Source organism: Antechinus flavipes, chromosome 1 (genome assembly GCF_016432865.1).
Source record: "Antechinus flavipes isolate AdamAnt ecotype Samford, QLD, Australia chromosome 1, AdamAnt_v2, whole genome shotgun sequence".
Lineage (NCBI taxonomy): Eukaryota > Metazoa > Chordata > Mammalia > Dasyuromorphia > Dasyuridae > Antechinus > Antechinus flavipes.
The window spans coordinates 198,365,802-198,391,153 of record NC_067398.1 but is presented as its reverse complement, the minus strand read 5'-3'; the positions used below and the strand labels follow the sequence as shown (position 1 = coordinate 198,391,153).

The 25,352-nt window shown below is 33.9% G+C and overlaps 1 protein-coding gene across 2 annotated transcripts in view; it reads left to right on the top strand.

The window, feature by feature from the left end:
- FER (FER tyrosine kinase) overlaps positions 1 to 25,352 on the top strand; it is a 244,817-nt gene that overhangs the window by 93,544 nt on the left and 125,921 nt on the right. The gene's annotated exons all lie outside the window — the stretch shown is intronic.

Below are 25,352 nucleotides of genomic sequence, written 5' to 3'. Positions count from 1 at the left end.
CATAGTTATTAATTGTTTTTATGATTTATCCTTTGACCTACTTGTTATTTAAAATTTCATTGTTAAGTCTCCATTTGGTCTGTATCTTTTGTTTGTGATCCCTCAACTAATTTCTATTTTTATTGTATTTTAGTCTAAAGGATATATATATATTTCTTCTTTTTACATTTGTTTTCAATTCTCTGTGCCCTTGTACATGGTCAATTTTTGTCTCAGTTTCATGTAGTGCTGAGAAGTATGTATTTTTTTGATAGTCCCATTTATAAGATCAGTCCTTTAACTATAGTTTCTCTAGGAACTTGTTTCCTAATATCTCTCCTAATAAATAATTTCATTGCACATCAAACTGAAATGAACTTCTTTGCAAACATCTTTCATTTAGTTCTTTTTGTGTGCTTTACAGTAAAGCAGAATAAGTCCAATCATTTTGCTACATGATAGTCTTTCAAATATTTAAAAATAAGCTATCATAAATATGGCACTCTAGTTTCCTTTTTTCTTGTCTGTCTGTCTGTCTTGTCTGTCTCTATCTCTCTGTCTCTGTCTCTTCCATTTTGCTCTCTTTGTATATATGTGTGTATATATAAATATATGTACATACTCATCTGCAGTACTATCTCAATAAAATTAAAGAGTATTGCAGATTAGATTATAATGTAGAATCTAACAACATGTTATTTACAAGAAACCCACTTGAGATATAAAAATTTTGAGAGTTAAAATAAAAGCATGGGACAAAATTGATTAAGCTTTGGCAGAACTTAGATAAATGTTGCATTCATAAATTCAGACAAGGCAAAAGCCTATTTTAATAGGCTTAATTAATAGAGAGGAACAAGAACACTACAAAGATGCTATGAACAATGATTAATTCATAATGTAAGATAGACTCTGAATGGCATAGTATTTAAATATTTTAGTAAAAGGTAAATAAGTGACAAGCAAAAATAGTTAAATTGTAATGAGGAATGGACTCAGTGCAATTTTTTTTATATGTGCATGATGTAAACAAAAAATGAACAAGTAGGAATTTAAGGAGCTCAGTAGAATCTTATCTATTTATTTATTTCCCAAACATTCATCTATTTATTTATTTATTTTGGATGCACATTGCATCCAAATAGTGGGAGAGAGAAATCAGAACATGAGGGAAAAAGCATGAAAGGAAAAAAAAACAATTTACACTTAATTTCCATACTGTTTTCCCTTGATGCAAAGAGCATTTTCTGTTCAAAGATTTTTGGAATTTCCTTGGACTAAGTGGAATTTTAGAAAAATTAAATGTGAGATTGAACAGGAGTAAATAGGAATTAATTTATTCTTCATTGTTCTTGGCACCTTTACAAAAATTGACAATGTGTTTGGTCATGAAAATCTCAGAGAAATAAAAAAATGTAAAATATTAAACATATCTTTTATCAACTTTGTTCAGAAAAAGACCATTGAAGAAAAAAAATTATAAGTCAATTGGAGACTTGTTGTAACACCTTAAATTTAATGGGTATGAGAACAATTCACAGATATAACAGATAATTTCATTAAAGATAATAGTAAAAATAATGAAACCACATGCCAAATTTGGGGACTGCAGCCAAAGCAGTATATAAAGGAAAATTTATAATTTGAAACATTTTCAGCAGTAAAAGAGAAAAAGAATAAATCGATTAAGCACATGTACAACTAAAACAAATTGAAAAACAAATTAAAAAACTTGAAACACCAAAATAGAAAACCTGTAAAGTCAGAGATTAATGAAATTTCTAGTAAAATAAAATGGTATAAATAAATAAATGTAGTAGTTTAAACAAAACAACAGATACATAAGCCATTATATAATTTAATTCAAAAAAGGAAGAAGATAATCAAATAATCATTATCAAAAATGAAAAGGGGGAATTCATAAACAAGGAGCAAAAAAAGGATAATATTAGAAATTATTTTGCCCAATTGTATGCTACTAAAACTGAACACTTAAATGAATTGAAAGATTTACAAAACTACAAAATGTCCAGATTAACAGAATAACATAGAACCCGGTTTCCAAAAAAATGGAAAGAAATTGATAGAGTCATAATTTAACTTCTTTCCCCAAAAAAGTCCAGAAAGATGGATTTTTGAGTGATCTTTTTCAGAAATTCAAAGAACAATTAATCCTAATATGACACAAATTGTTTACAGAAATTGGAAAAGAAAGGACCTCTTTCCATTATATAGATATGATCATGACACCTAAACAGGGAAATTCAAAACCAAGGAAGAGGAAATACTATAGATTGTTATCCCTGAGGAAGACAGAAAAATTTTAAACTAAATATTAGCAAAAGGATTAGAGCAACATATCATGAAAATATATATTAACCAAGTAGGATTAATACTAGGAATATAGGATTAATTTTTAGAAATTACATATGTAGTTTGCTATATTAATCACAAAAACAACAAATATTTTATGATTATTTTAGTACAGGCAGAAAAAATGGACAAAATCCAATATACATTTTTGTTAAACAACAACAATAATGTAATTGTAAGAATAAATGGAGCTTTCCTTAATTATAAAAGTTTTGTAAGATGTATTATATGTATTATTATGTGTAATATGTAATAGTTATATGTAATAGGGAGAAACTAGAAAACTTTCTAATAAGATCAGGAAAATAAAAGAATATCTATCACTACAATTTCTCTTTGCTGTAATTCTGGCATACTTGGCATAATTATCATTAGCAATAAAATTAGAAAAGGAAATTGCTGGAATGAGCATAAAAAAAACAAAATTAAAGTTTTTTGCTGATGAACTTGAGTGCTATATTTATAAAACCCTCAGTAATCAACAATATTTGTAACAATATATTTGGCAGATTATCAGGTCATAAAATAAATCACATAAATCATTGAAATTTCTATATATTACCAACAAAAAAACACAAGAGAAAAAGATAGAAGGAAAAATTCCATTTAAAATAGATAAAGAATACACAGCTACCTTTCATGCAAAGAGGATCCATCCAGGATTGCATCAGTAAAGGCAGTTCCTATCTCTTGATAAAAATATGTTTGAACATCAACAAGAAAAATTATGTTTAATAAGAATGAATATAAAAATATATGTCTAATAAATGAACTGTGATAACTAAATTAATGGAATATTGCTTGTTTAATAGTTTTTATTAGTGTCCAACTCTTTGTGATCTCATTTGAATTTTTCTTGGCAAAAATACTGGAGTCTTTGCCATTTCTCTCCAGCTCATTTGACAGATGAGGAAACTGAAGTAAACAGGGTTAAATGACTTCCTTTGAGTCACACAGCTAGTAAGAAAGTTTGAGTCTGGATTTGAACTCAAATCTTTCTGATTCCAGGCCCAGCTCTCATCTATTATGTCACCTAGCTACCTCATAGAATATTACTGCATAGTAAACAGTGATAGAAAATGAATTGTGGAAATTGTGGTTTACAGTAAAATAGTATGAAAAAGACACCATTGAGGTAGTGAGATGACTCTGTGCATAGTATTAAACCTTAAATCAGAAGGGTCCTAATTTAAATGCAGACTGAGACATTTATCATTTAATGTGTCCTGGGTAAGACTTTTAACCTCTCTCACTGTTAGTTTCCTCAACTGTAAAATGAAGATAATAATAGTATCTATTTCCTAGTATTATTATAAAAGTAAAATGAGATAATATTTGTATCTAATTTTTCAAACAGAAGTGCTTTATAAATTTTATCTGTTATTGTTATTAATTATAGTTGTCTGTGGATAGTAGAGTTCTTGACTAATGGAGACTGATATCACGAACTTCAGTTATCTTTCTCTTCTCTTTCTTTCACTCGGCCTCCAATCACAGAGTCTTAACATTTCTTTCCTTTTAAATCTGTCTTGATAATTTTCATTTTGAAATTGTTTGTTTTCCTTATGAGTAAACACTCCTTTATTTTGTTCTCTAACATCTTCCAGTTCCCCTTTCCCATTCACTTCTTTTCCTCTGTCTTTCCTGTAATGCTTTCATTTCTTTAAAAAAAAAATATACATACTGACATATATATGTGTGTATATTTATATACATATAAAGCTTTTTACACCACCGTATTTTTTCCTCAATATCCCTCTCCTTCCCAAAAGCCATTCCTTTTTTTTTTTTTTAAAGAAGAAAATAGAAAATGAGAAGGCAAAGTTTGAAAATATGTGTAGTGTCATATACCCATGAAACACTCTTTGTAAAGTAGTGGGGTGGAAGTGTCTTCTCATATCTCTTCTTTGGAGTCTTGCTTTTTTTTTTTTTACTGTTTGCAATTTCTTAACATTTGCTTTTGATTTTTTATTCAGTTTACAATCTTATATTCATTGTTTCTATTGTTTTCTTGCTTTGCTTAATTCTTTTTTTAAAAAAAATTTTTATTATAGCTTTTTATTTACAAGATATATGCATGGGTAATTTTTCAGCATTGACATTTGCAAATCCTTTTGTTCCAATTTTTCCCTTCCTTCTCCCCACCTCTTTCCCCAGATGGCAGGTTGACCAATACATGTTAAATATGTTGAAGTATAAGTTAAATAAAATATATGTATACATGTCCAAACGATTATTTTGCTGTACAAAAAGAATCGGACTTTGAAAGAGTGTACAATTAGCCTGTGAAGGAAATCAAAAGTGCAGGGAGATAAAAATAGAGGATTTGAGAATTCTATGTAGTGGTTCATAGTCATCTCCCAGAGTTCTTTTGCTGGGTGTAGTTGGTTCAATTCATTACTGCTCTATTGGAACTGATTTGGTTCATCTCATTGTTGAAGATGGCCACATCCATCAGAATTGATTATCATATAGTATTGTTGTTGAAGTATATAATCTTCTGGTCCTGCTCATTTCACTCAGTATCAATTCCTGTAAGTCTCTCCAGGCCTTTCAGAAATCATCCTGCTGGTCATTTCTTACAGAACAATAATATTCTATAACATTTATATACCACAATTTATTCAGCCATTCTCCAATTGATAGGCATCCACTCAGTTTCCAGTTTCTGGCCACTACAAAGAGGGCTGCCACAAACATTTTTGCACATACAGGTCCTTTTCCCTTTATAAAATCTCTTTGGGACATTAGCCCAGTAGTAACACTGCAGGATCAAAGGGTATGCACATTTTGATAACTTTTTGAGCACAGTTCCAAATTGCTCTCCAGAATGGCTGCATGTATTCATAATTCCACTAACAATGTATCAGTGTCCCTCTTTTCCCACATTCCCTCCCAACATTCCGCATTCTCTTTCCCTGTCATTCTAGCCAATCTGACATGTGTATAGTGGTAGCTCAGAGTTATCTTAATTTTCATTTCTCTAATTAATAATGACTTGGAGCATCTTTTCATATTGCTAGAAATAGTTCTGATTTCTTTGAGAATTGTCTGTTCATATCCTTTGACCATTTATCAATTGGAGAATGGCTTGATTTCTTATAAATTAGAGTCAATTCTTTATATATTTTGGAAATGGGGCCTTTATCAGAACCTTTAACTGTAAAATGTTTTCCTAGTTTATTGCTTCCCTTCTAATCTTGTCTGCATTAGTTTTGTTTGTACAAAAACTTTAAAATTTGATATAATCAAAATTTTCTATTTTGTGATCAATAATGATCTCTAGTTATTCTTTGGTCATAAATTCCTTCCTCTTCCACATGTCTAAGAGATAAACTATCCTATGTTCCTCTAATTTATTTATAATTTCATTCTTTATGCCTAGGTCATGAACCCATTTTGACCTTATCTTGGTATACAGTGTTAAGTGTGGGTCTAGTTTCTGCCATACTAATTTCCAACTTTCCCAGCATTTTTTGTCAAAAGTGAGTTCTTATCCCCAAAACTGGTGTCTTTGGGTTTGTCAAACAAGATTATTAAAGTTATTGACTGTTTTATCCTTTGAACCTAATCTATTCCACTGATGATCTAATTTATTTCTTAGCCAATACCAAATGGTTTTGGTAACTGCTGCTTTATAATATAATTTTAGATGTGGTATAGCTAGGCCACCTTCATTTGATTTTTTTTTTTCCCATTATTTCCCTTGAAATTCTTGACCTTTTGTTTTTCCATATGAACTTTGTTGTTACTTTTTCTAGATCATTAAAATATTTTTTTGGGGAGTCTGATTGGTATAATGCTAAATAAATAAGTTAGTTTAGATAGTATTGTCACCTTTATTATATTTGCAATATCTATATTGCAAAATATTTGCAATAATTGCTTGGATTTGCTATCCAAGAGCATTTAATATTTTTCCAGTTGGTTAGATCTGACTTTATTTGTGTGGAAAGTGTTTTGTAATTTTGCTCATATAGTTTCTGATTTTCTCTTGGCAAATAGATTCCTAAATATTTTATACTATTGATAGTTACTTTAAATGGAATTTCTCTTTGTAACTCTGATACAAGTTACAAAGTTACTTTTGTATACTTTGTTAGTGACATATAAGAATGCTGATGACTTATGTGGGTTTATTTTGTATCCTGCAACTTTGCTAAAAGTGTGGATTATTTCTAATAGTTTTTTAGTAGAATCTCTGGGGTTCTGTAAATATACCATCATATCATCAGCAAAGAATGATAATTAGGTTTCCTCATTACCTACTCTAATTCCTTTAATCTCTTTCTCAACTCTTACTGCCAAAGCTAGTATTTCTAATATAATATTGAATAGTAATGGTGATAGTGGACAACCTTGTTTCACACCTGATCTTATTGGGGTTGGTTGCAATTTATCCCTATTTCATATCATGCTTACTGATGGTTTTAAATAGATGCTACTGATTATTTTTTTTGTTTGTTTGTTTTTGTTTTCTTAAATAGCATTTTATTTTTTCAATTACATGTAAAGATAATTTTAACATTTATTTTTCCCCCTCTTTCCCCCCCATCTCCTCTTCGCAATGGCGGGTTGACCAATACATGTTAAATATGTTAAAGGATAAATTAAATACAATATTAGCACACATGTCCTAACAATTATTTTGCTGTACAAAAAGAATCGTAGTTTGAAATAGTGTACTATTTGCCTGTGAAGGAAATCAAAAATGCAGGTGGACAAAAATAGAGGGATTGGGAATTCTATGTAATGGATCATATTCATCTCCCAGAGTTCTTTCGCTGGGTGTAGGTAGTTCAATTCATTACTGCTCTATTGGAGCTGTTTTGGTTCATCTCATTGTTGAAGAGAACCACGTCCATCAGAATTGATCATCATAATTGAAGTATATAATGATCTTCTAGTCCTGCTCATTTCACTCAGCATCAGTTCATGTAAGTCTCTCCAGGCCTTTCTGAAATCCTTCTGCTGGTCATTTCTTACTGAACAATAATATTCCATAATATTCATATACCACAATTTATTTAGCTATTCTCCAATTGATGGGCATCTACTCAGTTTCCAGTTTCTGGCCACTACAAAGAGGGCTGCCATAAACATTCGTGCACATACAGGTCCCTTTCCCTTCTTTAAGATTTCTTTGGGATATAAGCCCAGTAGAAACACTGCTGGATCAAAGGGTATGCACAGTTTGATAACTTTTTGAGCATAATTCCAAATTGCTCTCCAGAATGGCTGGATGTACTCACAATTCCATCAATAATGTATTAGTGTTTCTGTTTTCCCACATACCCTCCAACATTCTGCATTATCTTTCCCTGTCATTCTAGCCAATCTGACAGGTGTGTGCTACTGATTATTTTAAGGAAAAGTCCATTTATTCCTATACTCTCCAGTATTTTTATTAGGAATGGATGTTGGATTTTAGCAAATGCTTTTTCTGCATCTATTGAGATGATCATGTGGTTTTTGTTAATTTGGTTATTAATATGATCAATTATACTAGTAGTTTTCCTAATACTGAACAGGCCCTGCATTCCTGGTATAAATCCTACTTGATCATGGTGTATTATCCTGGGGATGATTTTCTGTAGTCTTTTTGCTAATATCTCATTTAAGATTTTTAGCATCAATATTCATTAGGGAAAATGGTCTATAATTTTCTTTCTCTATTTTCAACCTACCTGGTTTAGGTATCAATACCATGTCTGTGTCATTCCCTATTTTTTCAAATCGTTTTTATAGCATTGGGACTAATTGTTCTTTAAATGTTTGGTAGAATTCACATGTAAATCCATCTGGCCCTGGGGATTTTTTCTTAGGGAGTTGATTAATAGTTTATTCTATTTCTTTTTCTGAAATGGGACTATTTAAGCAATTTACTTCTTCCTCTCTTAATCTGGGAAGCTTATATTTTTGAAGGTAGTCATCCATTTCACTTAGTTTATCAAATTTACTGTCATAAAGTTGGGCAAGGAAACTCCTTATTATTGCTCTAATTTCCTCTTCATAGGTGGAAAATTCTCCCTTTTAATTTTTAAGAGTAATAATTTGATTTTCCTCCTTCCTTTTTCTTATCAGATTTACCAAATGTTTATCTATTTTATTGGGTTTTTCATAAAACTAACTCTTAGTTTTATTTATTAATTCAGTAGTTTTTTTTTTTACTTTCAATATTATTACTTTCTCCTTTTAATTTTAGAATTTCAAGTTTAATATTTGATTGGGGTTTTAATTTGGTCTTTTTCTAACTTTTTAAGTTGTGAGCCCAATTCATTGATCTTCTCTTTCTTATTTTATTCAAGTACGCCTCTAAGGATATAAAATTTCCCCTTATTGCTGCTTTCCTGCATCCCACAAATTTTGGTATGATGTCTCATCTTTGTCATTATCTTGAATGAAATTATTAATTATGTCTATAATTTGCTGTTTCACCCAATCATTCTTTAAGATGAGATCATTTAGTTTCCAATTACTTTTTGGTCTATTTACTCCTAATTTTTTGTTGAATGTAGTTTTTATTTCATTGTGATCTGAAAACAAAGCTTTTACTATTTCTGCCTTCCTGCATTCATTTTTGAGGTCTTTATGTCCTAATATATGGCCAATTTTTATGTAGGTTCCATGAACTGCCGAGAAGAAAGTATACTCCTTTCTGTCACCATCCAGTTTTCTCCAAAGATCTATCATACCTAATTTTTCTAATATTCTATTTACCTCTTTAATTTCTTTCTTATTTGTTTTTGGATTTTATTTCTCTAATTCTGAGAGTGCAAGGTTGAGATCTCCCACTACTATAGTTTTGCTGTCTATTTCTTCTTGCAACTCTTTTAACTTCTCCTTTAGGAAGTTCGATGCTATACCACTTAGTGCATATATGTTTAGTATTGCTATTGCTTCATTGTCTATGCTATCCTTTAGCAAGATATAGTTTCCTTCCTTATCTCTTTTAATTAGATCAATTTTTGCTTTTGCTTGATCTGAGATAAGGATGGCTACCCCTGCTTTTTTGACTTAACCTGATGCATAATAGATTCTGCTCTAGCCTTTTACCTTTACTCTGTATGTATGTCCCTGTTTTAAACATGTTTCCTGTAAACTACATATCATAGGGTTCTGACTTTTGATCCAGTCTGCTATCAGGCTTCGCTTTATGGGAGAGTCCATCCCATTCACATTTATGGTTAAAATTATTAATTCTGTACTTCCTGCCATCTTATTATCCCCTGATTATGCTTTTGTTTTTCTTGCCCCGCCCTTATCCCCTTTCCCAGTATTAAACTTATGTGCTCCACTTGTGTCACGCAGCTCTCCCTCTTTAGGATCCTTCCCTCCTCCCTTTAAATTCCTTCCTCTTTCTTGTACCCCCCCCTTCCCTTATTACTCTTTTCCTTTTCCCTTTTCCTCTCCCACTTATTAATGAGGTGAGAGAAAATTCTCTGTAAAACAAATATGTCAATTATTTTCTCTTTGAGCCAACTCTGATGGGAGTAAGATTCACACAATGTTCCTCCCCGTCTCTAAGTTCCCTCAGATATGATAGGTTTCCTTTGCTCTTTGTGGGATGTAGTTTCCCTCTTTTTATCTCTCCTTTTTCCTTTTCTGAGACTATCCCCTTTCTATTACTTTCTACTTCCCTTTTTTATGTTATATTAGTAAAATCACATTATACATGTGTCTTTATGTATATCCACAACAGAAATACAGTTCTTAAGAGTTCCTTTTATCTTTTTTGCTTCTCTTGAGTCCTATGATTGGAGATCAATTTTTTTGTTTAGATCTGGTTTTTTCTTTAGAAACAAATGGAATTCATCTGTTTTATTAAATGTCCATCTTCTCCTATGGAAGAAAATGCTTAGCTTAGCTGGGTGGTTTATTCTTTTCTGCATTCCATATTCTTTTGCTTTTCAGAATATCAGATTCCAGGCCCTTTGATCCTTTAATGTGGAGGCAGCCAGATCTTGAGTGATCTTTATTGTGGCACCTTGGTATTTGAATTGTTTTTTTCCTGGCTGCTTGTAATATTTTCTCCTTAGTCTGATAGTTAAGAAATTTGGCCACAATATTCCTTGAGAGTTTTTGTTTTAGGGTCTTTTTCAGAAGGTGTTCGATGAATTCTTTCAATGCCTATTTTACCTTCTGATTCTATTATATCTAGGCAGTTCTCTTTGATGCTTTCTTGTAAAATAGTATCTAGACTCTTTTTTTCATGTTAATTTTCTGCAAGTCCAATAATCTCAGATTATTTCTCCTAGATCTATTTTCCAGATCTGTTGTTTTTCCAAGTAGATATTTAACTGTTTTTTCTAATTTTTCATCTTTTTGGTTTTGCTTGACTAATTCTTGATGTCTCAATGAATCATTCATTTCTGTTTGTTCAGTTCTGATTTTTAAAGAGTTATTTTCTTCATTAGCTTTTTTAACTTCTTTTTTTATATGTTCAATTTAGTTTAAATGAGTTGTTTTGCTCTATGGAATTTTTTTCCATTTCACTAATCTTTTCTTTTAGTGCATTATTTTCTTTTTCCAATTCACAAATCCTACTTTCCTGGCATTTCTTTACCTTCTCCAATTCACAGATTCTGTTTCCCTGCACTTCCTGGGAGTTCTTTATCTTTTCCAATTCACATTTCAGGAAGTCGTTACTCTCTTGCATAGCTTCTCTTTCCTTTCCCCATTTTTCTTCTAGCTCTCTTTTAAGATTTTTGATAGTCTCTTGTAGGAGAGATTTGTGTAATGGTAACCAGGTTACATCCCCCTTTATGGTTTTGTCTGGAGACTGTTTCTATTAGTCTCCTTGGGATTAAAAATCTGCTCTCTTTCTGTATAGAAGTTATCTATCTTCCTTTTGATTTTTTTACTCCTTTTTTTTTTTTTTTTTTTAAAGCATGTCGGTGGAGAGCAATTTGGAACTATGCTCAAAAAGTTATCAAACTGTGCATACCTTTTGATCCAGCAGTGTTTCTACTGGGCTTATACCCCAAAGAGATACTAAAGAAAGGAAAGGGACCTGTATGTGCCAAAATGTTTGTGGCAGCCCTGTTTGTAGTGGCTAGAAGCTGGAAAATGAAAGGATGTCCATCAATTGGAGAATGGTTGAGTAAATTGTGGTATATGAATGTTATGGAATATTATTGTTCTGTAAGGAATGACCAGCAGGATGAATACAGAGAGGACTGGCGAGACTTACATGAACTGATGCTGTGAAATGAGCAGAACCAGGAGATCATTATATATCTCAACAACGATACTGTTTGAGGATGTATTCTGATGGAAGTGGATCTCTTCGATAAAGGGAGCCTTAATTGATCAAAGATGGACAGAAGCAGCTACACCCAGAGAAAGAACACTGGGAAATGAATATAAACTGCTTTCATTTTTGTTTTTCTTCCTGGATTATTTATACCTTCTGAATTCAATTCTCCCTGTGCAACAAGAAAACTGTTCGGTTCTGCACACATATATTGTATCTAGGCTATACTGCAACCCATTCAACATGTAAAGGACTGCTTGCCATCTGGGGGAGGAGGTGGAGGGAGGGAGGGGAAAAATCGGAACAGAAGTGAATGCAAGGGATAATGCTGTAAAAAATTACCCTGGCATGCGTTTTATCAATAAAAAGTTATTTTTTTAAAAAAAAGCATGTAGGGTCTGCCTTCAGGGCATGGAGGTTATCAGCTTCCTCTGCAGAGTAGGGATAGGTATATGGACAGTAGCTGTCCTGCAAACAGGCTGCAAAGAGCGGGGAGATATGGCAGTGCTGTGGGAAAAAGTTCCCCACTGGAAGTGACTCAGACCTAGGTAGCACAGGGCTAAGCTGCAGAAGTGCCCAGTGAAGAACCCTGCTGTGTGGATTAGTGACTGCCCTGGAGCTAGAGGCTGAGCAGTGAAAGTGTCACTACCCTGAAACAGAGCCTTTTGTGGGGCTGTGGGCATTAGCAGCTGACCAGCGAATAGCCTGACATGGACCACAAGTGTCTGTGCCCAGGGAAGCACAATCACACTGCAGAAGTTGTATTGCCCCAGGCCAAGCCCCCAACTATGCAGATTAGAGACTATGCCCCCCTGCCATGCAGATTTGTGACTGCCCCGGCCTGTGCTGAGGAATGCAGCTGCACAGCTGTGCTGTGGTCTGTGCTGAGTCCCTTCTGGTTTTGGGTGGGTATAGCCAAATTTTATTAGGTTCTGGCGTTTTTTAGAGTACCCTCCACCTTTGGCTTTAATTTCTTTGCTGGTCTGCTTTGTAATCAAAGCAAAACAGTCATCCTATGGCAGAATTGTCTCTCTAACTTTTCCAACCACAGAAACTACCTTCGCCCCTTCTCCACTCCGGACCTTAGCCTTTGGTTCTATCCCTGCTTGCACTGATCTGCTCCAGCTGCTCAGGACAAACCTTTTCTGTCAATCTTCCAGATTATCTTCAGGTGGTAAATTGTTATACTTCTAATCTTCATGAATTTTACCAATCAAGTGTTATTTTTGAGGCTGCATTTAATGTTGGTCACCAGTGTATGAGAGGAGCTTAGAAAGTCACGTGTGCCTTCTCCGTCATTTTGGCTCTGCCCCCAAGATCTGCTTTGCTTAATTCACTCTACATCAGACTATATAAATGTTTCCATGTTCCTCTTTATTCATCATAGCTATTGTTTCTTAAAGCACATTAATATTCCATTACCTTTATGTAACACAATTTGTTTAGCCTCCCATATTTGATCTGTAGTGCTAGGCTTAGAGTCAGGAAGACTCATCTTCCTGAGTTCAAATCAGGCTTCAGACACTTACTAACTCTGTGTCCTTTATACTGTTCTGCTTTAGTTTCCTCATTTATAAAATGAGCTGGAAAAAGAAGTGACAAATCAGTCTAGTACCTTTCCTAAGAAAATCCCAAATGGAGTTATTAAGAATTAGACATGACTAAAAAGAACTGAACAACAAATTTAATGGGCATTTATTTTCCCCCCTAATTTTTTGCTTTCATAAAAGTGCTGGTATTCACATATTTATGTGTATGGAGACTTTATCATCTATTATACCTTGGATATAAGCCTAGTAGTAGAATCCCTGACTCAGTCAGTTTGGCAATTTTAATCATTTTGTTTAATTCCATATATCTTTACAAAATTGTTGGATTTGTTTACATTTCTACCAGCAATGCACAAATTTGCCTGTTTTCCCACAACCTCTCCAGTACTGATTGTCTCTAACCTTTGTTATCTTTACCAGTTTTTGTATGTGAGGTGAACCCTCAGATTATTTTGTTTCTCATTTTAATATTTTGTAGTATTTTTATATGGTTACTAATAATTTACAGTATTTTTTCTTTGAGATGAATTGATTCACTTCTTTTGACCTTTTTTCTATTGAAGAAAGGTTTTTGGTTTTATGCACATATGTATACATTTGTGTGTTTATTTACTATCTGTTAATTATCATTATTATATCTTGGATACAAACTCTTACCTGAATTATTTGATACAAAGATATTGTTGCTTTTCCTTTTTCAGATAGTGCTTAGTTCCTTCAGTTACTTTTGATTAATCTACTTTAAGGTAATTGTTCCCATGGTTTCTCTTCCCCTCACCTCAAATACTTTTTTCATGCATTTCCCTCGTTTTGTAAGTTTATTTAAATAATGGGTTCCTTTTCCTTTCTTCCTTTTTTCTACTTATCCAATCCTTTTCCTTTTTCTTCTTCATTATAGAATTAAATAAAATTTCCTTCCCTTTTAAAAGTTTTCTTCCCCATTTAATTTTTTTTTTTAATTACGTACCCTTTTCTAAAAAAAAAAAAAAAATGTTTCTCTCTATTCTATTCCTTAATTCTCTTTCTGTCTGTTCTATACTTTTATTTATTGATTCATGGTCCTTAAACTTTATTCTTTTGAGTTTGTGTTTCTCATGAAATTAAAGCTTCTAAATTAAAACTTATTTTGTTTCAAATCTTGTCTTCCACTAATGCTTCTATTTAAGTTCTACTTTTACCTTTATACTCTTTTATAAAGAAATCTCTTATTGGTCATACTCTTGGTTTTTTTTTTTTTTAGTTCCATCAGTTTCTTTCCTTTTCTAGCTTTTACTCCCTTTCCCATTTTTATTTCTAGTGTAATTTATGCTTTCCTCAGTAACACCATTTGTCTGTTTTTTTTGTTTTTTTTTGGTAAGTCTATTCACTTTTTTTGGTAGCATTGTGTAACGTGCCTCTGGCTTTTGAATGTCCATCTTTTTTCATTGATAATCAGACTCAAATTTGTAAATATGTCATTTTGTAGTGCAGCTTCAGCTTCTTTCCTCTTGAGAACACATTATATTATATTACATTCCCTTCTGGAGTTTTAGGTGCAGAGAATATACCACTTAATATATCACAATTTGTTTTGCCTCCCATATTTGATAGGCAGTGCTGGGCGTGGAGTCAGGAAGACTTATCTTCCTGAATTCAAATCAGGCTTCAGACACTTACTAACTCTGTGTCCTTTGTACTGTTCTGCTTTAGTTTCCTCATTTATAAAATGAGCTGGAAAAAGAAGTGGCAAATCAGTTCAGTACCTTTGCTAAGAAAATCTCAAATGGAGTCATAAAGAATTGGACATGACTAAAAACATCCAAACAGTAAATTTAATGGGCATTTATTTTCCCCCCTAATTTTTTGCTTTCATAAAAGTGCTGGTATTCACATATTTGTCATTCCTTTAAAATTTGAAATTGCTTCTGGTTATTTGTAGATTTTATTTTTTTCGGTGGAATTGTTAGCTGTAATCACAGTGTATCTTGGACTCTATAACATAAAGTTGTTGGAGTATGAGAATTGAGAGTTGAGAGGTCCCCTCTGGCCTATGTCTCAGATTCTTTGAAAAAGAATTCACAAACTTGAAGTTTGTGGCATAAGAGATTTATTTACACTAAGAAGACAGTACACTAAGAAGACAGCTTTCTTACTTTCTTTTTGTATTATTTTATTTTATGTTATTTTTAAATTATAGCTTTTTATTTACAAAACATATGCATGGGTAATTTTTCAACATTGACCCTTGAAAAACTTTGTGTTCCAACTTTTTCCTTTCTTCCCCCCCACCCTCTCCCCTAAATGACAGGTAGTCTAATACATGTTAAATATGTTAAAAGTATATGTTAAATACAATATATGTATAAATATTTATGCAAATATCTTGCTCTCCAAGAAAAATCATATCTATAAAGAAGGTAAAAAAAAAAAAAGGAAAACAAAAATGCAAGTAAATAATAACAAAAAGAATGGACATGGGGTTTGGGGTCTTGTTCTCCCACCTTGTCTTCCCATTCTATCTCTATACCAACATTGAGCTTTCAGATGTCCTACTTTTCCACACTGAAAGCATCTACGAGTCTCTCTGGAAGTCCCTTGCCAAGAGGGATTCTGTCTTCTCATGTTTGGATTTTGGGAAGTCTGCATCATAGCCTGGCTATAAAAGGCACCTGTGTCCACTGTGGCACAGCGTCTTATGAGTTCCTCTAAAGGAGCATCCTTGCGCAGTCCTAGTATAATTCTTCTGCAAACCTCATTAGCATTTTCCTTAGCAAGTTGCCTTATCAAGATGTCTGTTATTGCATTTTCTCCATTTGTTCTTATGATAGCTGTCTGCAAGCGTCCCACAAAGTCAGCGAAGGGTTCATTTGGCCCTTGTGTTATTTTTGTGAAGGCCCCCCCCTTGTCGTCTTTATTGTGAAGAGAAGCCCACGCTTTGATAGCATTATCAGCAATTTGCTGATATGCTGCTACAGAATAACTAATTTGTGCTGTGACATCTGCATAAGGACCTGTACCTGTTAGTAGGTCACAGGTGATTGCAGTATGAACTCCACTTTGACTATTTTGTTGGGCTTGTATCCTACACAGCTCACTATATTCAGAAAGCCACAAGTAGTTCTGTCCAGGTTCTAGGCATATTTTTGCTATCGATTTCCAGTCATTAGGGGTCAAGATTTCAAAAGACAAATTTTGTAATAGCATCTTAACATAAGCTGATGTAGCCCCATAAAGAGTGCAAGCTTTTTTCAGGTCTTTGAGGATTTCTATATCAAAAGGTGAGTATCTTCTACTTTCTTGACCTGAAGAATTAAACTGTTGAATTACAGGAAAAATGTGGTGTTGAAATTCTGCTACATTTTTCCCTTCTTCTCTGGCCTTAATTAGTCCCTTTTGCAATCTAGTCAAAGGAGCAGCTGGATGCTGGGGGGAGGTGCTGGATGCTGGGGGGGAGGTGCTGGATGCTGGGGAGGAGGTGCTGGATACTGGGGGGGAGGTGCTGGATACTGGGGGGGAGGTGCTGGATGCTGGGGGGGAGGTGCTGTTGCTGTCACTGCCCCCCCCACTACCCCTCCTCCCTCCATCCAGGAGGGTGGAGTTGATGAAGGAAAGTCAATTACCTGCTCCTCAGGTGGGGCTGAGGCTGCCTCAGATTCACCCCACCCTTGAGCCTCACTTAAGTCTCCCTGCCCTGTGGGGATATGGCCATTAATCTGTTCTTTGTCTTCCTCCTTTATCTCAGGCTTCCCCCTTTGGCTATTCCTAGAGTTTTTTCCTTTTCTCCTAGAACAAGTACGGTATTTTAAGGCCATCTGTATCGTATTATATAAAAAGAATACTTCAATGGAAACTGAACGAGGACCGTTTTCATTGTAATATGCGGAGAGCTGTTGACCAACCAATTTCCATTCATTTAAATCTAATTCCTTATCAAGAGAGAAACAAGGACATATGTCCTTTACAGTTTGTAAAAGTTCAGTGATTTGCTGTAAACTTATAATTAAACCTTGGCTTTCCATAACTTTGACAATGCTCTCTAAACATTTTCCTTGAACAGAAACAGGCTGTTTTCTAAATATCTGTCCCATCTTAGCTGAAATTCTACTTTAACTCTTCTAACAAAATTTCTTTGTTGCACTCACCCTAATTTCTGGGTTGAAGTCTTTTCCCCTGGATCAGGATCAGAGGCTTTTCCACTTGAATGAGGATCGGAGCTTTTCCACTTGAATCAGGATCGGAGCTTTTCCACTTGAATGAGGATCGGAGCTTTTCCACTTGAATCAGGATCGGAGCTTTTCCACTTGAATCAGGATCGGAGCTTTTCCACTTGAATGAGGATCGGAGCTTTTCCACTTGAATGAGGATCGGAGCTTTTCCACTTGAATGAGGATCGGAGCTTTTCCACTTGAATGAGGATCGGAGCTTTTCCACTTGAATGAGGATCGGAGCTTTTCCACTTGAATGAGGATCGGAGCTTTTCCACTTGAATGAGGATCGGAGCTTTTCCACTTGAATGAGGATCGGAGCTTTTCCACTTGAATCAGGATCGGAGCTTTTCCACTTGAATCAGGATCGGAGCTTTTCCACTTGAATCAGGATCGGAGCTTTTCCACTTGAATGAGGATCGGAGCTTTTCCACTTGAATGAGGATCGGAGCTTTTCCACTTGAATGAGGATCGGAGCTTTTCCACTTGAATGAGGATCGGAGCTTTTCCACTTGAATCAGGATCGGAGCTTTTCCACTTGAATCAGGATCGGAGCTTTTCCACTTGAATGAGGATCGGAGCTTTTCCACTTGAATCAGGATCGGAGCTTTTCCACTTGAATCAGGATCGGAGCTTTTCCACTGAAATCCACTGAGGGGTCTGTTTGTCCCACGTTCAGGGCGCCAAATGTTAAGAGTTCAAATGTTGGAGTTTGTTCTTCTCAGAGCACAGCCGGTTTAGAGGCTTAGAGCCCTTCGGATGTCTCCAAATCCAAAGGTTCTGTCCTTCAGCCTCTGCCTCTGCCTTCTTCTGCCTCCAACAGAGATGGAAGATCTCTCTTATCTCCTTCTGGGGGGCCCAGCCACCAATTTGCCGCGGAGAGAGGGCTTCTGGCGTAGCTCCACTGAAGTCCGTCAAAAGTGTTCTCTGCAGCAGAGTCGTTTCTCTCGAGTCTAGCGCGATCAGCCAGCCAAGAGGAAAAAAAATGTATTCTGGAATGGCTTTCTCGCCTTATATGTGAACCTTCTGAGAGAATGGGATTATGGGTTTTCTCCCATAGTGCTCTCTGGCCCAAAGAGCTTTAAGGTGTGGACTTTGAGTAAAGGTGGGAACACAAGCCTTGTCTTGATTAGTTCTACTTAGTACCTTGTTTCAGGTTCTGGCCAAAACAACTTCTTGTAAGATTAGATCAACTCTAATTACTTAGCAGTTAGTAAGGATTCCAACAGGAAAAAAATAAAATCAGATCAAAAAGAAATAAAAAATACAAGAAAGGGGAATGAAACAAACAAATAAACAATAACAACTAAAAAGGTAAAAATGCTATCCTTTGATTCATATTTAATCTCCATAGTTCTCTCTCTGGATGTAGATGGCACATGATAAGTCTATTTAGAAATGCCTTGAATCATTGTATTGTTGAAAACAGCCAGGTCCATAACACTTGATCATCACATGATCTTGTGTTCTTGTATAAAATATTCTCTTGGTTCTGCTCACTTCACTTAGTATTAGTTCATATAAGTCTTTGCAGGCTTTTCTGAAATCAGCTTGCTTATCATTTCTTGTAAAATAATATTCTGTTACAGTCATTTACTTTTCAGCCATTCACCAAATGATAGGCATCCATTCAGTTTCCAGTTCTTTGTCACTACAGAAAAGGGCTGCTACAAACATTTTTATACTTTTCCCTCTTTTATGATCTCTGTGGGATACAGACCCAGTAGAGACGCTGTTAAATCAAAAGGTATGCACAGTTTATAGCCTTTGGGACATAGAGAACATGTATTCTTTATTGCTTTTTTCTTCTTTTCTTCCAGATTGTTCTTCACTTCTGTGTATTTGCATTCCCATTGTATTATTCTTTCTTTTATTTCTTTGATGACATTTGCCATAGTGGATTAAAGTTTTTCTTTTCTGCCAACTATTTTTGCTTTGTTAGCCATAAATTCTGTTTTCATCATTCTTATTTCTCTTTTGAACCATTTGGGAACATCCTGGGGTAGTTTAGGACTCTGTTGTAAATCTTTAAGACCCTCTTACTCATCAGGTATAGTTTATAATTGCATTTTCAGACAGTTTTCACTCATTATTTATATCTTCATTGATTTATTTCCTTGTGCTTAAGGCTTTAAACTTAGTTTCCTTATTTCTGTGATCTTTGATAATTTCTGGATTTTTTTTCCCTCATAGTCTCTTATTGTTCATGTTTTGACTTCTTCTCGTTTGTGGGAGAATCCCCTGCCGGGTTCTCTTCCCATGCTTGAGAATTCACTTTTCATTAACCTCAGTTCCTGCCATAAATAAATTTGAGATGTGGCAAAGGTGAGGAACTGGATGGTATTGGCTGGATGCCATTCTCTTTTTCTTTATGCCTGGTAGAATCTCCTTTATATTCTGGCACCTTGTTTAGTTTCCTGTGTTCTTTAATTCTTGAATTCTCTTCCTGTGTTGCTTAATTCTTTAATTTTCTTTTCTGTGGTCCTGATGCCACTTTATTTTTTTTTTTAAAAATAAAGCTTTTTATTTTCAACACCTATGCATAGTTTTCAACATTCACCCTTGCAAAACTTTCCATTCCAAATTTTTTTTCTCCCTTCATTTCACCCCTTCCCCTAGATAGCAAGTAATCCAATATATGTTAAACATGTGAAGTTCTTCTATACATATTTCCACAATTACCATGCTGCACATGAAAAATCAGATCAAAAAGGGAAAAAATGAGAAAGAAAACAAAATGCAAGCAAATAACAATAAAAAGTGAAAATGCTATGTTGTGATCCACACTCAGTCCTCCAGTCCCCTCCCTGGATGCAGATAACTCTATCTATCACAAGACAGTCACCTCGTTCTCCTCACTGTTGAAAAGATTCACATCCATAAGAATAGATCATCATCTTTGTTGTTGTTGGGTACAATGTTCTCTTAGTTGTACTCACTTTATTTAGCATCATTACTACATATAAGTCTTTCCAGGACTCTTTGAAATCCTGATGCCATTTTCAGCAAATATCAAATATTGTGTTATTACAGGATTTCAGTCAGCTCAAGTAGATGACCCACCAATTTTCCCTGGACCTGAATGGACTTATTTTGAAAAATTTTACCCTTACCTTCTTCCTCGGTGCTTTGCAAGTTCCTGACCTTGATTTGGGTCTAGGCAACATAACTGTAGGATTGCCCTTGAAATCCTTGGCATGCCAGAAGCATACTGTTCTTCCCTAGCTGAAAAACTCTGCGGATTTAGAAGTGAGGAACTATAGACTTCACATTGTCCTCAGTTGTCTGCCCAGGTTACCTAACTACAGGCCCCAACCTTCCTTTAAAGTGGGAGCCACATTCCTCCTGCTAACTTTTGTTCCTGTTTTCTTTGCACACAGCCTTAGAGATAATTTGAGCTAAATCCAGCAATCTCCAGGAATCCTTGTTATGTAGCCCCTGGTTTATAATACCTAATTATGGAGCTCCCCCTGCTTTTTAAAAAAATTATATCTTTTTATTTTCAAAACATATCCATGGATAATTTCTCAACTTTGTCCCTTACAACACCTTGTGTTTCAAATTTTCCCTTCCTTCTCCTCATTCTCCTTCCTTAGATGGCAAGTAATATATATTAAACATGTTAAAATTTATGTTAAATCCAATATATGCATACATATTTATAGAATAATCTTGCTGTACAAGAAAAGTCAGATCAAAAATGAAAAAAAAATGAGAAAGAAAACAAAATGCAAGCAAACAACAAAAAGAATGAGAATGTTATGTTATGATCCACACTCAATTCCCACTGTCCTTTCTCTGAGTGTAGACAGCTATCTTCACCACAAGATCATTGGAACTGGCCTGAATCATCTTATTGTTAGAAAGAGTCACATCCATCAGAATTGATCATTGTGTATTCTTGATGCCACTTACTCAGCCATTCTCCAACTGATGGATATCCACTCAGTTTCCAGTTTCTTGCCACTATAAAAAGGGCTGCCAATGGAGCAGGATATGTAGCTTAGAGTAATACTGCTGCAAATTGAGTCCTTTTTCTGCCTTCTATATAACTTTCCTTCTTATCTGTCCTGAATTGTAGAATGAGTCTTTCCTGGAATACTCTGAGTAGGTCCTTCCAGCTTGAATTTTCTTCCCCAGTGTCCACATATTTCTAGCTCTTTATGCTAACCTAAATTGGAAAAATGACTCACTTTGTTATTTTCTTTTGATTTCCCAATCATTACTAACTTTGATGTTCTTCTTATATTTGTTGTTTGATGGTGATTTAATCAGTTGATCAGGTATTGATCAGAATACCTGATGATTCAGGTACTTACCTATGTACCAGATACTTGCATTTTAAAGAAAAGGGGAAAAAAAAAACCAAAAAACTTGTCCCTACTTTCAAGAGGTCACAATTAGGGAGATAGCTTGCAAATAACTATATACACATAAGACATAATCAGAATAAATTGGGGATAATTAGGGAAATACCACTAAGGTTCTTGATGAAGACTAGGAAAGGCTTCTTATAGAAGATGGTGCTTTAGTTGAGACTTGAAGGAGCCCAGAATAGTCAGGAGCTAGAGATAAGGACTGTGGGAGATTTACACCAATGAAAATCCTTGGATTTACTAGGATTTTAAATTTGATATTAGAGGTAGTAAGTAATCACAACTTTTTTGAATAAAGGGATGGTACAGTTATAGCTGTACTTTTCAGGAAAATTTTTTTGATGTCTGAGTAGAAGATGAATTGGAATAGGGAGAGACTTAAGGCCATGCATGGGATCAATTATCAGGCTATTGTAATAATCTAGGTATGAAGTAATGAAGGCTTGTACAAGGGAGAAGGAGCAGTATCAAATGAGAGATGGAAATATATACAAGGGACACTAGGAAGGCCAAAACAACAAGACTTCACAACTGCTTGGATATGGGGGTGGGTGAGAGGGAAGAAAAGGATTGACACTTGGGTTGTAAATCCCAGTGGGAGGGGAAAGAGGGGAAAAAGGGGAGGGAGGGGAGGGAAGAACAGCAATGTTTCACAAAATTTTGTCTGTTAAAGAAAATCAAAATGTTGGACAGTTGCTTTTCAACTTTTTAGGAAAGTTAGCACTTGAACTTTATTGTTTCTTCCCACTCTGCTCTCTTTACTTTTCTATCCTTGGAATTATTTTGAATGGGAAACACTTTACATTATTTATTCCCTCCTGAGATTTTTTTATTGTTAGACATTCTGCTCATTTTTGTGGCTTTATTTTGTGGCATTCTATTTTTACTAAAACTATTAAGTGTTTCAGTTTCTTTGCTGATTATCTAAGAAACCAAACAAGGTTAGTTTCATCTCTTCCTTGATTATCTTTATACTTTTCATTTATCCTTATCAAATTGTTTACTGTTCTGGAATTGTGATACTTAACAGTGGGAATGAGGCATATCCTTCCTTTACATTGACTTCTTGGAAAGTATTAGAAGCTATACTTATGCTTATTAAGAAAGCTTTCAGTATTTTTTAATTTTACATAATGCCAGATTTTAGTTTAGATTTTTTTAAATCATGTTAAGAAATGTTCTTCATTGCATATTCTTTGAATGGTTTTTAGTATAAATCAGCATTTTTTTTGACAAAGGCATTTTCGGCATTTATTGAAGAAATCATGTAGTTTGGCTTATTTTTGTTTTTAATATGACTAATTATGTTAATTGTTTCACATTATTAATCTGTCCTTAAATCCTTGGCATAAATATATAATTATAGTAAAAAAATTTTTTGGATAAATTTCTAGAAATTTTCTTTGGGGTTAGGATTTTATTAAGAATTTTTAAGTGACATTCCTTAATGATACTGTTCTGGCTTTCTTTTTTAAACTTTGTCTTTTTCCTAGTTTAGACATCAGGATTATATTTGTCTTGTAAAAAAGAATTTGGAAATTACTTTTCAATTTTGAAGAATATTTGGTTAATCGACTTTACTTAAATTGTTCTTTTTTTTTTCCTGAGGCAATTGGGGTTAAGTGACTTGCCCATGATCACACAGCTAGGAAGTGTTATGTCTGAAAACAGATTTGAACTCAAGTCCTCTTTATTTCAGGGTTGGTACTCTATCCACTGCTCCACCTAAAGAACCGAATTGTTCTTTAAATACATCTGGACCATAGTTTTTCTCCCTCTTCCAACTGTCTGTTGTCTTAGTAGTTCCTTTATACGTAACTGAATTTACTTTAATGAGATACTTTTAATTTTGTTATCTTTATATTTTTGTAGATTATTCTTCATTTCTTTTGAGTTTTCAGTTTTTATAGGCATGTAAATGCAAATTTTATATCAGTTACTTTGTTGCTATGATTCATTTTTGCTTAAAGTGCTGATTTAATCACATTTATACAGACTCCTATCTGCCTCAAATTCTCCCACCTACTTTTCATTTTTCCTCCTGAATTTGAGGTTTTACTTAAATTGTTTCTTTTATTTATTTAGCTAATTATCTGCTCCCCTTCCTTTTTTTGCTGGCTCTTCTCTTCCCCAATTATGTGTTTATTTTTGAAATATCATCCTTTTCATCTCCAAGTTTTTCTTGTTTATTAATTTTTTTTATGTAGTTTATTCCCATCACTTATTCTATTCTGGAATTTTATTTTGCAATTCATTAATATGCTTGCAAAGGCAAAGATAGAAATCATTTTGAAAAGATTCCTGCCTTCGTTTTATGCTTATCTAACATGAATGTAACTATACTCAACACAAATTATGAGCAATAAGCTAAGAAGCTGCTGAAGTTAATGGAAAACTCATTTAAATAATATAATAGCTTAATAAAAACTCATTTAATTTTCTTTACTATCAATTTCTGTATTATTGATTGTATATTATCCCTTTTTACTCTTGTGTTTCAATCTTCTGTTTATTTGTGAAGCAGGTAATGGATCAAAACAGTGCCCTTTAGTAGATATTGTCCTTGGATCCCATTTGTTTCTGTTTCTAGTTCTTTCACCATCTTATCATTGGCTCCATGTTTTTCACATTTCATAATAGCTGCTTCTAATCCCTTTATTCCAGAACAGCATGTCTACACTTAATTCTTAGAAAAACTGGTTTCGTAATGCACTAACTCATCATAGATTATGAAGGATATATCTCATCATTGACATATAGCTCTTCCACTATGAATGCATTCTTTAGTATTACTTCTTTTCTCAATTAAGTTGAGATTCTCTATCTTTATTCTTCCTAAAAGTTTTACTTCCTTCCTTCTGCCTTTCCAGTTCTCTTGCTACTTTCTTCTTGATAAGATAATATAGGCAGTCAGTAGAGGAGTTTTTTCAAAACAAGAGAAAGTCATTTGAGCCATTTCTGCTAAAATTCTCTTTTAATCAATAATATTTCAATTCTGCTCTCCAATTTTTTAATATTTCACTTGCATCTCAATCTCGTGTTTTTTTTTTTTTTTTTTTTGCTTTTGACAGTCTTTTTGCTATTGATGCTTTTTGACTATGTGTCTTTTTCTTTAAAAATATTGTAAACATTATTATTTTATTATTTATTCTTTCCTTGGTAATTATACTTATTTACTTTCTGATTACGTTTGGGATGTTTACAAGTTGAATAATCTGCTTACATCTAGGTTGATTTATTTTTTGTTTTTTTTTTTGGTGGAAGGGACTGAATTACCTCAAATGGCTATCTTTTGTTGAATATCCTTTTGTTGTTGATGTTTAAGACAGTTTTACAGAATATATCATTTTGGTTTACAACTAGAACTATTTTACTTTCAGAATGTGTTGTTATTTCATGTTCTTTTGTCTTTTTTAGTGGTCATGGAAAACTTTTATGTCTTTTGGATTTTCTTTCCTTCACATTTGAAAGTTTTTCTTTTCGCTTTTTGCAGAATTTGGTAAAACTGGAATCGTTAAATTTAATTATTCTATAAGTTTAAAGCGTAGAATCTTTGAATTCTCTTGATTTATAGTTTGTTTTCTATATTCAGAAGTTCTGGGAAGTTTTTCAACATTGTGATATTTAAGTGTTT